At 46.9% G+C, this 6,780-nt stretch overlaps 1 long non-coding RNA gene across 1 annotated transcript; it reads right to left on the bottom strand.

Moving 5' to 3' along the window:
• Positions 1–2,936: 2,936 nt before the first annotated feature.
• LOC118658779 lies at positions 2,937–4,894 on the bottom strand. The gene is made up of 3 exons (XR_004968366.1): positions 4,795–4,894; positions 4,608–4,702; positions 2,937–3,171 (listed from the first exon to the last, which is right to left on the bottom strand). It is a non-coding gene; the product is annotated as an uncharacterized LOC118658779 (long non-coding RNA).
• Between the last annotated feature and the right edge of the window lie 1,886 nt (positions 4,895–6,780).

The following is a 6,780-nucleotide window of genomic DNA, read 5'->3' as shown; positions in this document are numbered from 1 at the left end:
GAAAGAGAAAAGTTACAAAAAAGTAATTAGAGTAGGAATCTATTGTGCTTTTTTTCTCCTTGTGGTGTATTAAAAAGACCAGAAAGGTAACATCAGAATATTAGTGTTTGTTACTTCTCAATGGAGCAACAAAAAGTCATTTTCTTTTCTTCTTTGTGTTTGAATTTTCTGAATGCTACATAATGAACATGTATTATACATCCAAAAGGAAAGGTTCTTGTTTTAAAACAGGGTACATACTTGTATGTGCAGGGTGATTCAGGCCTGTAAAAGATATGTGAAAACAGCAACACGTTGATGGGAAATTGGGGGTGAGTTTTTTTTTAATATTTTTTTCAGGCTTTCCAGCTTTTCTTCTCTGAGAGCAATATCTTGTTTTTAGGAAGATGGTTCAGGTTGGGAAACTGAGGCACAGATGGGCAGGAAGGCTCTCTGGCTCCACACACATCCTGCCCAAACTAGAGCAGGTATGGTCAGTCCTCCCTAGGGATGCCCCACTTTGGGGTTCGCCCCTGGCCCTTGACTTTAGGCCAGAAGCTAAGTGACCATCACATAATTTCAGTGTGCAGTCTCTGGACCTCTCCTCTCATTCTTGACAAAAGAACAGCAAGAAGCCACAGGAAGAGAGAAGACACGGGCCGTGGGGCCCTGTGTGCGTTTGGGACAAGGGTGGGGATGCTCGGCACCCAGAGGCACCATCTGGCCGTCTGTAGGGGCGGAGCCAGTCCTCAGCTGGGCCTCACTGCAGCTGCGCCTCTCCAGGTCCCCAGACACAGCCATCGCCCCCTCCAGATGCCAGCTGTGAGGGAGGAGTCAGCCTGGAGGCAGGAGTGTCCATGAGTGATAGCAGGCAGGCCGCCCAGTCAAAGATTTTGGGCCTCCCTGATTACTTCCCCAACAAGTGCGTCCCGAACAAAATAAAACAGGAACAAAAACAAACAGAGGCAGGGAACAAAAAAGAAAAGGGAAAAAAGAAGAGGTCTCTATAAAACAGCAGTGGTACATTTACACAATGGAAGACTACTTAGCCATAAAAAGGGAAAAAATTTTACCCTTTGGCAACAGACTGGATGAATCCGGAGAATATTATGCTGAGTTTGACATAAGCCAGTCAGAGAAAGACAAGTATCACACAGTCTCACTCACATGTGGAATTTAATGAACAAAAGAAGATGAAGCAGTTGGATTTCATGGCAACCCAGGAGACAGCAGCAGCAGGGAGGGGGAGTGGCCCAACCGGCACAGCTGTGGGTTAGGTCATGGGCTCAGAGTTTCTACTTCACCCACTGCCTGCGGCTGTGTGATCCGAGGCATGTTTGTCCCCCTCCCAGGCAACTCCCTCTGCAAGAGGCAGCTGTCACCAGAGGGGAGGAAGGTCTCCTTGCTCCTGGAGGGGTCCCCAGTGCCTGTCTGCCCTGACACCTGCAGAAGGAGTGGTTGGCAGGGCCTTCCTTGCCTGTGCCTGTTGGATCCGGTTGTGAGGGCAGATTGCTGTGCTGTCAGACTTGTGCTTCCAGATCTGCAGGCCAGGAAACAGCACCAGCCGGGGCTGTCGCACACGGCAGCTCGAGCTGGCCTGGCAGCTCCTGGCCTGGCCTTGCTCTGTGAATGGACAGTCTGGACCGTCTTCAGGGCAGTCCACTCTGAGTGGCCGTGGCCACCCTCCCAGGCCCATGCTGCCCAGGAGGACATTCATATCTCTTTCCATCGACCTCAGAGTAAAATGAACTTTAGGTGTTTTTTTTCCCCAGGTGGAACGGAAGCAAAAAAATAGTATTGGTGGCCTATTGCCATTAAAATTACACACATGGCCTGGCAGCCGTAGAGATGCCCCAGTGTGTTTGAAGGTAGCCACTTACCTGACTCTGGACAAAGGGGAGTCTCTAACAGTGATTTCAGGCGAGAATATGGAAGGAGAACAACTGAGGATGTGGATAGTGGGAAAGGATCATTATTTCTTGTGCACTAGCAGTCTACGTTTTCCTTCATTGCTATTGAGATCCCACCAGATCCTTCCATTGGTGCCCCTTTGGCTTTGCAAACTGATTGTGGTTTAGGTGCACCCCTCTGGGCCTGGCACTGGGCGAGGTGTGCAGGAGGATACGACAGAAGGATAGGACTTGGTCCTGGTGATCCCAATGCAGAAGGGATGATAAAATCACACACGGCTGACCATGCCCAGAACAGGTGAGCCTACAGTTCTGAAACGATCTGTGACACAATCCATGGGTATGCTCACTCCAAATTAACACCAACCCCAAGCAAACCATACAGGCAGAATCCTAAAATGCACCCCTGTATGCTTTCTATGGCCCCGGCTGTTAATGCATGTGCTGTGGGGGTAGTCTCTGCCTTAGACTGCAGGAGACATAGGGTGGCCACGCAGTACCAGGCCTGGGCACTGCGGGTGTACATCATGTCCCCCTGTGAGCAACATCAGCTGGGCCTTTAAACATGTGTCTGGCAGTGTTTATGTGTGTCCCACCCTGAGGACAGCTTAGAATAGAGAAAATATGTACTGGGACCCAAAATGCATGTCAACAGATGCTAGCTGCTTCCGGCAGGGTCCAAGTGCAGGCCTCATACCCCACACATCCACCTTTCATTTACTGGGCGTATTCTTGTAATTGACAAACTCTCTCTCTCTCTCAGATCCAGCTCAAGACTCACATCTTCTACTCCTCAATGGTGTCTCCAACTGCTCTTCCATTCCAAGTCATTATTCTTAGAATAGAACTAGTCAATGACTCTGTTGAAGTCCATAGGGTGTAAGAGGTGGATACGTCTTTGAGCCCCACCAAGGTGTCTGCACAAAACTGACAATCCTGCCATCAGGAAAAGACTGGTAAACACCACTCGAAGAGTAGTGATTTTCCATGGCTTGTCGCTTACTTCCTATTAAATGAGCCCTCATGATCATTTGCTTAACGGCTTTGCAAAGCAGGTGGATCAATACCTAATGAGAGCCATGGCGTGCGCCTTAGCCTATGCCAACTAGATTTTTGTATTAATCGTTCAAAACCATTTTCATCAGCAAACGTGTAAGATAGGACAAGGGTCTCAACGTCTGGGCGATTCTTGCCAAATGTTACAAAGTAGCACCGTATTTTGCAGGTGCAGCTGTGAACAGGATGAGCTAGACAGGAACCCAACAGGATTACGTGTAGCCGGCTGCAAAGAGAAATCAATGTGTGGTTAACCAAACAGTGCATAAGCTAATGCCTAAGCCTCCCTTCCGGAGGCCGAGCTCTGGGTGTGAATCCCGCCTTCTTTACTGGCTGCAAGTGAATAAACTACCTACCAACCACCAGTTCAGTAACAAAAGGATTACAATCAACACAGTATTATTACAGGCAGTCATTTCATAGTCAGCGGCAATTCCAGGCAGATAATGTGTGAGATACATATCATCTTTGTGACTAACAATTATGCAAAAGCAGAACTACATCCGAGAAATATCACAAGGCTGAAATCCACATGCTAACTCCCTCCGGAAGAAGAATAAGCAAGTCTGAATTTTCTTTCTATTTACACATCTGGTCCCAAAACGAAGGATTGATGTGTTTGTCTTGCTATATGACCTATAATTATAAACTATATCATGCATATGAAGCTGAAATATTACATTATGTGCCCCAAAGATACATATTTCTATGTAGACCTCTCCATCCACGACAAATACTAGTATATAGCTGAACAAATAATTCTTTTTTAAAAAATATATATTTTTTTTATTTTTACAGAGAGGAAGGGAGAGGGATAGAGAGTTAGAAACATCGATGAGAGAGAAACATCGACCAGCTGCCTCCTGCACACCCCCTACCGGGATGTTCCCCCCGACCAAGGTACATGCCCTTGACTGGAATTGAACCTGGGACCCTTCAGCCTGTAGGCCGATGCTCTATCCTCTGAGCCAAACCAGTCAGGGCTGAACAAATAATTCTTTAGTAGAATAGAAGTGAACACAGGTAATCTGCAAATTCTTTCCACTTGGCTAAGTATATTAGTCTTTGTGTCCTATGTACTAAGTTCACTTCCTTCTTAGATCCATTGAGGGGAGGTCAGTCTGAATTGGTGGAAGTCTGATATAGAGATTTTAAAATTTACTTTAAAATACATAACAGTTCCATATCCCCAATATAACATGAGGTCTTGCCTCACCTGGCCTACTTTAGTATTGGCATTATTGGTTACTTAAAATGATTTTCAATTCAAATATACAAGAGCCAGCCAAGTGAAGCAACTATGGCTTCTGCTTACAGTGAATCACTGAAAGATAACATTTTAAATACTATAGTTTGTTTTCTTAAATAGGTAAACAGTGCTTGTACCAGTTTCCTGTGGCTGCTGTAACTGATTACCACAAACTGGTGGCTTAAAACAACACACATTTATTATCTTACTGGAGTTACGGGGGCCAGAAGTCTGAAATCGGTTTCACTGGACAGAAATCAAGGTGTCTGCCAGGAGGAGGCCTGGGGCTTTCGGTGTGTTTCCTTGCCTTTTCCAGCTCCTGGAGGCGAGCTTTATTCCTTTGTCTCCCAACCCCTTCCCGCCACCACTGCACCCTCCTGCTTCCATCCTCAGATCTCCTACTTCCTCCTCACCTTGTTGCCTCCCTCTGGAATATTTAAGGTGCACCTGGATAGTTTTGGCTAATCTCGCCAGCTCGAGGTCCTGCATTTACCATGCCTGCAAGTCCCTGTTACCAATAAAGTAACACAGGTTCCAGTGATTAGGACATGGGTATCTTTTGGGGGGATACTATTCAGCCAACCACACTGTTCATCTAACCTTATCTACAGGCGCCTTCTTGTAGAGCTGAAGCAATAATTGTGTCTGAGTGGAGGTTGACGACAGCGCTGGATTGGCAGTGAAGAGACCCGAGTTTGAGTCGCACTCGGCCACCGAGGCAGTAGGTGGGTGGCTGGGAACAGATGGACCTGCTTTGAAATCCTGGCGCTGACGTATTAACCAGGTAACCTTGAGCAAATTGCTTACCTCATTTGGGGAACAGCCACACCTCCTAGGCCGGGTGGTCCCTGGGACTAAATGACTGTGTATGAAGTGCGCAGCTGCTAAACCCAGTGTCCCTGCCCAGCCCACGCCACAGGGATGAAATGATGCCTGTGATTCTTTTTTAATTTCTAAAAGTTAAAAGGGTCTCACAAATATAAGTTCATATGATTATCATAGACAAGGTCAGTTCAGTCCATCCATCCTCTGCTCATTTTTCTCCTAAACTGAGAGCCAAGTTTAGGCCTCAGAAAGCAGTAAGTCTCCGTATTCTGTGAAGGGCTGAGTGAAGATAAGGAAAGAACAGTGTTAGGTATAAAGGGTGCAAAAGGAAAGAAAAAAAACATTTGAGAATACAGGCGTATGGGGTTTTATTGTTGTTTTTAATTTAAAGGTAGCCTGAGAAAGTACTCTTTCTCTTGTTTTAAATATATTTTTATTGATTTCAGAGAGGGAGAGAGAGAAACATCAATGATGAGAAAGGATCACTACTGGGGATCCAGCCCGCAACCTGGGCATGTGCCCTGACTAGGAATTGATCTATGACCTCCTGGTTCATAGCTAAGGCTCAGCCACTGAGCCACACCGGGCAGGCAGGCATGTGGGTTTTAACAAATTAGGGAGGATTATTAGAATTCACCCGTCCCCCACTGGGTATCACAGCGGATGGTTTCAGCAAAGCCAGTCCTGTTTTGATGGTCATTTCAGTGTTCACGCCTGTGAAATGGACATGGTGAAGAGGATCTCACCCAGCTCTAATTACATACAAACAGCAACTACATACAAGTTGAGCCAATGCTTGTGCAGTGTCGTGTAAATGGTATTGTGCTCTACAAACCCAAGGTGGCCTCACAACCAATTGTTAGGAGCCACGGTCGGGAGGGGCAACGATTTTCTCCCAGCTTCAAAACGTGCCTTCTGCATCAGCACGGAAACAACAGGCAACACAACCAAGAAAAAGACTTGGCAACCAAATAAACAAGCCGCTCCTCATCTCCCTGCCTCATTGTCTCCCGAACAACAACGCAAACACTTCCTCCTTTAGGACAAGGTGCCTGGAAGGCAAGGCCCCTGCCAGACCAGGTCAGTCCCTCATCTCTAAGCCTCCAGTGTCTCCTTCAGTCACTCCTGCAAACTCAGACACGGCTCCTTATTTCTAAGGAAAATGGCTTTGAAATCGCTCTGCCATTAGGGCACCCTGCAGTGCTCTGGAAATGAAAGGGTCAGAAGCAACCAGCTTGTTCTTCCTTGAGCCCCGAGAACTAAGGAGAACCCACACCAGGATGAAGCTCTCTGAGTTTTGTCAGCTACAAAGGGATGGAGAAGCAGAGGACTCCGGCCCTCTCACTGGGCCCATTCTTGGGTGTTAGTCCTCTTCTTAGGAAGAAAACAGTGTTCTTCTAAGGGTCAAATGTCATGGTTTGCTTTTCTGGTGCTGCCTGTTTTCTCTGACTATTTTCTGGGATGGTCCTAATCCCTGGGCCTCAGTGTCCCCATTTTCTCATTAGGTGGGGTGTGCAATTGATCAAGAATTAATAGGATTTCTTCCCTTGTAATCCTCATTCTACAGGGAAGGAAACTGAGGCCCACAGAAGGGAAGTGACTTGGCAGAGGTCGCACAGGTGTTAAGTGTGAATTTCTGGGTGTCTTTGTTATGTCTCCGCAGCCAGTTCCTCAGCAATTCAGGGGCAGGGCTGTGGCTGGCCTGCCTTTTGAGACCCTCCAGGTGCCCCAGCCCATAATGGTGTTCAAAAGATGCTTGCT

The sequence above is a fragment of the Myotis myotis genome, unplaced genomic scaffold, assembly GCF_014108235.1.
Source record: "Myotis myotis isolate mMyoMyo1 unplaced genomic scaffold, mMyoMyo1.p scaffold_m19_p_6, whole genome shotgun sequence".
Taxonomy (NCBI): Eukaryota; Metazoa; Chordata; class Mammalia; order Chiroptera; family Vespertilionidae; genus Myotis; species Myotis myotis.
This window is presented reverse-complemented; position numbering and strand designations above follow the sequence as displayed.